The 10,387-nt window shown below is 33.5% G+C and overlaps 1 long non-coding RNA gene across 1 annotated transcript; it reads left to right on the forward strand.

Annotated features, from left to right (window-relative positions):
• The first annotated feature begins 1,439 nt into the window (after window positions 1-1,439).
• Window positions 1,440-2,802, forward strand: LOC121793397. Its single transcript, XR_006049101.1, has 2 exons — window positions 1,440-1,622; window positions 1,787-2,802. It is a non-coding gene; the product is annotated as an uncharacterized LOC121793397 (long non-coding RNA).
• Window positions 2,803-10,387: the final 7,585 nt, after the last annotated feature.

Raw genomic sequence — 10,387 nt, forward strand, 5'->3', positions numbered from 1 at the left:
GAATTATTGCCGAGTAGCTTTTGCCGATCTGAGAGTAGAGCTTGATGCCGACCTGAGAGCAGAGTTTGATTGGTTGGCTTTTACCGAGCTGTAGGCTGGGGCCGAACTCTTTGGTTGTGCCGAACTGAACTCTTGAGTCATGCCGGACTGATATTCTTTAGCCATGCCGAACTGATACTCTTTCTTGGGCTTTACTGCTGTTGGGCTTGTTTAGTATTTGTTTAGTACGTACTCCATCACTATCATCTTTGGTAAGTATATTATGTTCGTGTAATGAGGGAATAATTACTTTACACAAATAAATTGGAATTTAATAAAAAGAAATACGTATATAGATAGTATCATCATTGACACGCCCATTCACAATGATTCATCACATCAACTCGTTACATAACCATTTCATATATATATATTATATATATATATATATATATATATAGTAGAGCTGTGATCAAATACAAACTCTCTAAAATACAAACTATACAAACTATGTCAACGGAGTGTACAAATTCTGTCACCGGGGTGTACAAATTATGTCAACAGGGGTCGATGTCAATATGTCACCGGGGGTCGATGTCAACGGAATGTACAAATTCTGTCACCGGGGGATGTACGGAGTGTACAAATTCTGTCGATGGGGGTGTCCAAATTCTGATTTTTCGATGTCAAAATGTTGACATTAGAAAAATCTCTTATATTAACCGTTGATTAATTGTATTAAATGAGTAGGATTAAAGTTTGTATAGTTTGTATTTTAGAGGGTTTGTAGTTTATCACACCTATATATATATATATATATATAGATATATATCTCAATTATTTTATCATTTTCCTATCTTAGCTTATGCAGAGTTTTACTTTTTCATCCCAACTTCTTTTTCGATGTATACACAGAGCTTGCAATCAGAGTACCCAATATAGCCCAACGTCTTAAAGCATATGTAGTACAATGATTTGTTTTGATTTAGACAAGTAGAGTGTACTATACTATTACTATATAAATTTGTTTGGGATAAAAATGGTGATGTGATTGTGTGAATGAGAATGAGGAGGAAATTTTTTGAATTAAATGGGAATATGGTTTATATGGGTATATTATTAAGTTTTACCTATAAAAATCTTGATAATTGATATGGCACGAGAATTAAGACAAAATTGGTAAAGTATGAGAGATGATTAGAATGATAGTTAAAGTAATATAAGTTGTAAATAAGATGATGTATATGAATAATAAATTAGGATAACTTTTTAGAAATGGAATGCACAGATTTTTGTGGGACGGATGGAAATGAAAAGTGCACGTATTTTTATGGGATGAAGGGAGTACTTTTTTAAAAAATGTCACAAATACATTGGAATTTAATAAAAAGAAAAAAAAATCTTTTCTAACCCTACCCACCTTCTTTCTCAATTATTTGAACATCTTTTTCGTCTCTTGGCTTTCAATAATTGTACTATGATATAACACGTGAAGGCACATTAAATCAATCAGAAAGAGGGGTCCTTATTTCTTACTACTATGTTTCTCTCTCCCCTCTCTCTCTAAATTTTATGTTATAATTTGCAGAATATTCAATGAATGTTCAAACCCAGACGCCAAACAACGCCTCAGAACAATGTAGGTGAGAAATCATCTTAATTTTTTTAGTATAATTTTTTTAATATCAGCTATCTGTTAAAATGTCAATTAAGTACTAAATGCAACTAATTAAGTACTACCTTGTTAAATTCACATGCTAATTAATGGTGTTACATTTAATAAATTATGTTTACTCTGCCTATTTAGGGACAACCCAGCCTCAAAGCAGCAGCGACACATCGAAAAAGCACAAAGAGATAACAATAGAAAAGATATGGAAACGATATGCTGTTGTTTGACGACGGAAATCAGGTGAATATTTGGAGTTGACGGAGATCGCAAGGTTACTGTATCCGTATTGGTGGCTGCTCTTGCCAAATGAGCAAATACATCCATATATAAGTATAATTCTTAACTGTTAAATTATTTGCTTAACTAAATTATAATCGAATTTTTTTTGTACTATAGTTTGTCTAGACGGCAACCATCCTGCTCACGCTAATAGTCGAGATATTGAAGATGAATAGACAATTGACATGTCTTTAGTTGTGCATAAATATGAATAACTTCCTCTGAAATAATCAACATGTATATATATTTAAATAAATTGAAGCTAATGTTATTGTTTGAATTTACATAGTCATTTTAAGTTCGCTAATGTTTATGGCACGAGCGAACTAAAAATGGTTTGCTTGTGAATTTAAACAATAATATGATATTAAATTTATTTTAATATAAATGCATGATGATTATTTATGAGGCACTTGTTCATATATGTTCCTTCAACTAGATATACCAATTGTATGCTCTATCTCAAAATCCTCAGCTATAAGCATAAGCCAGGGGTTACCGTCTAAACAAAGTATACAGAAAAATCAATTATGACTCAATTAGTTAACCAAATAATATAACGGTTGATAAATATACATATATATGAATATATTTGCTCCTTTGGTAAGAGCAGTCTCCAATATGGATACGGTGACATCGTGGCCTCTTTCAATTCCAAAGATTTCGACCGCAATGAGAGAATATATGAGTGCCGGCGAGAGGTATTAATAAATATGTATGTAGGTGGGTTTGGAGTTGAATTATAATTATTAATGTATCTGTATAAAAGATGGAAAAGCAATAATGTTGTAATTAGGTTATTAGCTGATTGGCAAAGCTATAATGAGTAAACCAGAAATAATAGCAGTGATTCTAGTTTATTTTTTGTTCAATTTCAGATTGAATGCATGTTTTATTTATCTTCATTTATTTGATTTTTTTAGAATAATTGATGGTTAATAATTTAGTTGGTGGGAATTTGACTGCACATTAAAAATCATGCTCTCTCCGTCCACCAATACGGAGTTTTGATCCGGCACGCGTTTTAAGAAATGTAGTTGAAAGTTAGTTAAGAAAAATAATGGTACATGAATCGTACTTTTATATATTAGTTTTAGAATAAAATTTGAATGAATTAAAGCTAGTAGAATGTAGGGTTCAATACTAAAAATAAAAAAAAAACGAATGAGAAATTTATTAGTGGACGTAGATAGTAGTATATATTTTACATTATATTCAAAATTGATTATTAGACATAACTTAAAACTATAATTGCTAGTATATTTTTAGGCTGTTAACCCAAAAATAAATGGGCTGGTCAATAAATTGGCTAATGGGCTATGTGCCATATAAATCTATTGTGTATTTTCAGCCTATTCGTTAATCTAAATGGTTTTTAACTATTTAATTATTGCAATGATAATGGTTAATTGTTTAATTGAATTAGTTTTCACCTGCCAATGTAGAACTGTAGAAAAATGTGATGTAAATAAAGGCTAGTCAATTAAAAAAATTTGGATGTATCAAATCAAAAGCTTGACGATCACTACCCACAAAGAAATAAATTATGAAAACTAATAAAATTCTGAAATCTGTTTTGCACAACAGTTTAATAAATTCGCTATTGGTTCAAATTTTAATTCTGTCATAAAAATTAGTCTTGCATTTTTTTAATAAGGGTTCCTTCCCTTATAATCATTCAGTCTTAGTATTAACTAAGAATATCTTTTTGAGGATGGATTCTCTTCTATGCTAAAAAATAAATTTAAAAAACGCAGAATAGCTTACAGAGATATTTAATTGATGTTTACAGAGATACTCCTACCAGCTAAAATTAAGAAGTATGCATTTTAATTTTATATTGCAACGTTTCTTTTATTTAAATACTAAAAAGTATTATAAAAATTTATATAATGCCTTTTAATCTATAGCAGCTGAAAATAAGATAAGACTTTATTGTAAATGTTATGATCAAAATAAAAAAAATGCTCATGTGAAAAACATTTGTGAAGTTCTATCAAAGGAAATAATTTGATTTAGAAATACAAATAATTTGTCGTATTCTAAGTAAAAAAATTAGAATTATACTGAACTACTTTTGATTAGTATGAATATATATATAAACGATATTCTTAGAAGTCGACATTTTTTACATTGCTAATAATTTGTCATACCTAAATAATTATTATAAAATGATCAAAATTTAATTTTAAACAACTTTTGGTGTCACATTTTAAGCTCAAATAAGTTGGATCTAATTGAACCGGATCTGATCCGATTGACTTCTGGGCCGACCCGTTTAATGAACCAGCCCAGTAAAAAGTTGGCCCATTGAAAAGCCCGTAGTGTTCTCCATTGCTAAAATGTTTGGACCCATTGTTTCCGTACCTATATATGTGCAACAATATAATTAATCTAGAGTTAATTAAGTTAAATATGAGTTATATATAGAGGAAATTAGACGCACCGAATCTACCTTGTCGACATCAGCCATAAACGATGATCCTCGCAATAGAAAATATGAAAACATTCCAATTGTAGAAATCGGAAGTTATATGCATAACAAATAAAGTTATAGTAGTACTACTATATATAGTTAAAATTAAAAAAAAAAACAAAATTGAGATTCAACTTAGAATTAACTGCGTATATATACCGGGATTAAATATTTGAATATGAATTCATTTCAAATTAGTTTACAAGTTCGAATACAAAATCACGTGAAATACAACTACAATGGGTCAAAATCAGGAGTGCCATTATTGAGTCAATTCCGAAGACCGTAATTTTCAAATTTTAAATTTCTTCAAAAAAATTGTTCATTCATCCAAAAAAATTACCAAATATAAATCTACTAATTTTCATATATTGATTAAAAAAGTTAGATAATGGAATGAGACACTACACGGGCGGGCGGATCTACCTTTTGCTTAGGAGGAGCAAATGCCGCACCTCTTATTTTCCAACCCATTTGCAATTTATAATTGAAATCTTTTTTTATTTCTCACCAAATATTGCTACCTAAATTCTTAAAATTCTTTACCCTTCCTACAAATTCCCAGCTCGGACCTTGCTTCCTTCACACAAACACACACTATTACCAATGTTTTTTTGCTGAAATTGAGTGGGACCCATCGAGCAAAATCATCTAAATTTTATGCAAATCATGCAATTTCTAACATCATTTCATATGTCTTGAGAATAAAGAGATCAATATTCCTTCTTTCAGCTCCTATTATTTATGTCTAGGAAGGTAGCGGATCAAGTATTATGCGGATTTTTGGTAGTGTAATTTATATGATCATTTTTTATTTTGATTTTCTTAAAACAATCATTTTTGTGAGGCAACCTATTTGATAATTACAAAGATGCCTTCTGAGATTTTAAAATAAGTGTGTTTCTTCAAAATTGAAATAGGTTAATAAGAAATGTATTATGGGTCACTTTAATGGCTCTCATAGTACTAGGAGTAGTAATTAATTATTAACTTGAAATTTATTTCATTCATTATGCAGAATTCAAGTGAAAGAAGTCATGGCTAGATTACTACTTGCGCTTATATTTTCGTTGGTTGCTATCGGAATTGTCGGCGGTTCCGATAACTTTATTGGAGACTGCAATTGCCAAAGGAGCAAGTACATACATGCATATATATTTATAATTATTACTCCATCCATTTCTAAAAAATTGGCACTTTGGAAACGACTCGGGTTTTAATGTAAAATCGGTAGAGTAAGGGAGAGATAGAAAGAAAAAGTGTGTGTTTGTAGAACATGAATATCGCCTTGTAGAGAGAAAAAAGTTTCCTAAAATGGAAGGTTTCTATCTTTAGGAAATGGACCAAAAATGAAAAAAAAAACTATTTTTAGGAAACGGATGGAGTAATTGTTAGGTTATTATTTGTTTAACTAACTAAATTATACTCCCTCTATCTCGCAATAAAAGTTACATTTTGTCATTTCGATCTGTCCCATAATAATAGTCATATTTCACTTTTACCATTAATGGTAAGTAGGTCTCACATTCCACTAACTCACCCCACATTCATTTTAGACTAAAGTCCCAAAATGGTCCCTAACATTTGGCGTTTTTTTTTTATTTTGGTCCAAAACATTATCTTTTGAATTATTTGGTCCCTCACATTTGAAATCGGGCCACATTTAGTCCTAAATTGACGGTGCCGTTTAAAGATGACGGTCAACGGCAGTTTACACAATTTTGACTAATATAGAGATTTAAATCAGAATAATTAATATTTTTCTTATTTTAAAAACAAATTTGGACTCTCTCTCTCCATACAAACACTCTCTTGTATCCTCTCTCGACACCCTCTTCTTCCCCTTCCACTCCACCACTCTCCTCCGTCGTCGTTGCCCGCCCCCACCTTTGCCGCCGCTCCTGATTTGGTTCCCTCTCAGGGCTCACACGCCTCGCCCCAAAGAAACCGATCTTCTCAAACGCCTCGCACCATTTTCTTCTTCCGCATTCCGATTCGGACTCTTCGGCACTTCCTCCTCCTCCTCCACCACCACAATCACCTCACGCAATTCGCAATAATCCGAATCCACCGGCGGAGAGGCGGCGACAGCGGCGGCGCGGCACAAGGGGCAATTGGAGTTCTATTTCAGCCACGCGTCGATGCACGGCACGTGGAATGCGTGGCCGCATTTCGGCAGCAGCCTCAGCCGCTCCTCTTCCTCGAACTCGCTCAAGCACACCGCTGGCCGCCGCCGCAGATTGCCACTGATTACCCGCCGGAGGATACTCGGCGTCGCCTGATCGGGCTCTGGTGCAGTACCTGGTGACGATGGTGTAGTAGCTGACGAGGACGAAGGCGCTGAAGAGGACGCCGATTACGGCGATGATGAGAGGCGTGAAAGGGGAGGTGGAGGCGGAGTCCGGCGGCGGAGGCTGAGGGAAGATGAAGTAGCAAAATTGGGGGCAGTAGATGCTGCACATTCCTGTGAGCAATCCTTGTAGTTGTATAGCGTCCATGAACTCTGATCCGATCTATTGATCTCATCAAATCCTAATCTATTGATCTCAGATTAATTCCTCTGATATTTCTGTGAATGAGTTTTCGTTGTTTAGGGATTGAGTTTTGGTGGATTGATTGGGTTGAGAGGCGATTGCAAGCCAAGAGAGCTTAGAAGGGAAGAAAAATAGGGTCTTAATCTTTTATTTTCTCTCTCATTAATTCCTCCGTCATCTTTAAACGGCACAGTCAATTTAGGACTAAATGTAGCCCGATTTCAAATGTGAGGGACCAAATAATTCAAAAGATAATATTTTGGACCAAAATAAAAAAAACGCCAAATGTTAGGGACTATTTTGGGACTTTAGTCTACATTTTATTACAAAACTAATATAAAAAGTGGGTCTCATATTCCACTAACTTCCTAACTCATTATTATTTACATTTCTTAAAACCCGTGTCCACACCAAATGTGACTCATATTATGGGACGGAGAGAGTAATTGATTCTTTTTGTGTAGTTTGCCTAGACGGTAGCGCTCCGGCTTATGCTTAGGCCATCCACAACGCTGTCTCTATACCGTCTCTTAACTACTATTAGAGCACTATTTGAGGGCCCCACTGTCCTTTTTTCCTTCATCCCTTAACTAAGGGACGGAACCTGCAACGCTCCGTCTCTTAACCGTCCCTTAATTACTATTCATTCAATTTAATTTATAATTTTTTTAACCCAATTCAATTTAAACAAACACACTTTATTAAAAAAACACACAAACTAAATAAACACACAAAATAAAAAAAGACACAAAATAAAAAAACACACAAAATAAAAATAACATTACAACATAAAAAAAAACAACTTAAAATCCTAAAAAAATAAAAATGACATAATTTAAAATACAATTTTATAGAGACAACAAAAAATGAGTTTGTCCCATATCGAAAGTGGAACATAAAACATTCAAGGATGTCTCTATAAAAGAGAGACAACCAAGAATAAGTTTGTCCCACTTTCAACCAAGAATGAGTTTGTCCCACATCGAAAGTGGAACATAAAATATTCAAGGATGTCTCTATAATAGAGAGACAACCAAGAATAAGTTTGTCCCACATCGAAAGTGAAACATAAAACATTTAAGGATGTCTCTATAATAGAGAGACAACCAAGAATGAGTTTGTCCCACATCTAAAGTGGAACATAAAACATTTAAGGATGTCTCTATAATAGAGAGACAACCAAGAATGAGTTTGCCCCACATCGAAAGTGGAACATAAAACATTCAAGGATGTCTCTATAAAAGAGAGACAACCAAGAATGAGTTTCATAAATTCGCAAACTCATCAAATATATATGGGCTATTACGAATTTCTTATACTCATTTATTTGTAAAAATTGTTTTTAAATATAAAAACAATTTTTATAAAGAAAAGTATTTTTTAAAAAAAAATCGATTTTTTTAAACAAAATTGAATTATTGCGTCAGCGTGACGACGCCCACTCGCGGGCTAGCGAGTGGGCGTCACGCATGCATCGGGCGCGCGACACGTCGCCCAGGCACGTGGCGGGATGGCGCGTCCCGTGTCTCGCGTGTACGGGCTACGGGACGGGCTGGCGCGCGGCTCGGGACGGGATGACGTTGCAACGCGTCCCGCGGAGGACCCGTCCCTCCGAGACGAGACGCGTGCCCGGCGCGGGATGCGTTGTGGATGGTCTTATAGCCAAGGGTATGGAGACGGAGTAGACAATTGGAGCATCTATTTACAGGTGCTCAATATGAACAACTTCCTCTTAATTAATAATATAAATTTATAGGTGTATCTTCAAATATTACATATTCTAGTATATTAATCACTAGTACAAAATTTTTTTATATGTATATATACCATCAACTGTACAACACAATGGAGTATTTTCTTTTGTGAAATACGATAGATAAATTCGATAAATTAAAACTTTTATCTTGGAATTTGAAAGAACACATATTGACTTTGTAAATAATTAAACCATTCGTGTGATCTTCACAATATAAGTATTAAAAATAATTCACAAATTATGTTTTAAACTTTGATTTTAGTTTGATCAATAGGAGTATTTATTTAGTGAAAGCACTTAGAAGTTTGAAAAGAAAAAAATTCATTATAGTACAAAAGAACAACTTGATTAATAGATATATTGAAACGTTAATATATAGATGCAGAGTAGATTTTATCTTGTGCTGGTACTACTAGATGACCCAAGACAGGTATAGTGAAACGAACCGGGACTTGTGCTGAGCTCATAGGTTGAAATGAGCTTTTAATTGTGCCATTTTTCAAACCCAGATCCAAATAAAATCCACAACTATAAATCCTTTATTATGATTATTTTCAATAATCTTTACATGATTTTGATTAACAATATGGAGTTTCAAGGGTGGTGGGTGGTGTACAAATGTAGATGATCAAGAGATACATTCAGAAGTAGTACAAAGGTTCTATCGAAGCTTGGTAGCAACATGCATTTCGACGGGATGTATGAAGATAATTCCACCATTAATCCCGGTATATATACTTAGTTAAATCTATTCCAAATTTCAATTTTTCCGCTGTAATTTCAACTATATATATAATTTTATTTGTTCCACATATATTTCAGATTTTTACAACTGGAATAATGTCCATATTTTTTACTGCGATAATTCATCCTTTATGTCTGATGTCGACAAAGTAGATCCGGTGAGTCTAATTTCCTCTATGTATATAACTACTAATAAATAACTTAGTTGACTATAGTATTAATTACAATGTTGCACATATATAGGCGCTCAATCTGCATTATAGGGGTGCAAGAATCTACGATGCCATGATGGATGAACTACTACGGCTCAGAATGGGAAATGCTAAGAATGTATTGAATTATGAAATTATTACTAAACTTGAGTTAATTTAATTATAATTGATGATTTGATATTATTTGCCAAGGCGTTATTGTCAGGCGGTTCAGCAGGCGGATTAGCCACAATCTCGCATTGTGACAAGTTCAATACACTATTTGCTGATACTACTAGGGTTAAGTGCCTATTGGATTCTGGATTTTTTATCCATGGGTAAGACTCTCAAACTTAGTTACTTAATTGTCACAGTAAAGTTTTATTAAACATAAAATAGAAAACTTGTAGTTGATTGCCTTTTTCTGCATCTGTGATAGAGATCATTTTGTTGGAGCTGATTGGAGAGAAAATATCTTGTCCAACGTGATATCAACACATGTATATATTCTTTATCTTATTTCAACCAATTTCGGTGCTTAATCAAGTAGAATATATTTTGTTAAGACACATCATCATGCATTTTCCCTCATTTTTGCCATGTTTATATATAGGGTTTAACAAATATGTTGCCTGCGTCATGCACATCCAAAGTCAATCCAGATCTGGTAAGAGTATATTACTGAACTTATGTTTCACACCATTATAGATACATTCATTACTTTTTCAAAATAATATAATTAAGTATTCATCATAA

This window comes from Salvia splendens, chromosome 3, assembly GCF_004379255.2.
Source record: "Salvia splendens isolate huo1 chromosome 3, SspV2, whole genome shotgun sequence".
NCBI lineage: Eukaryota > Viridiplantae > Streptophyta > Magnoliopsida > Lamiales > Lamiaceae > Salvia > Salvia splendens.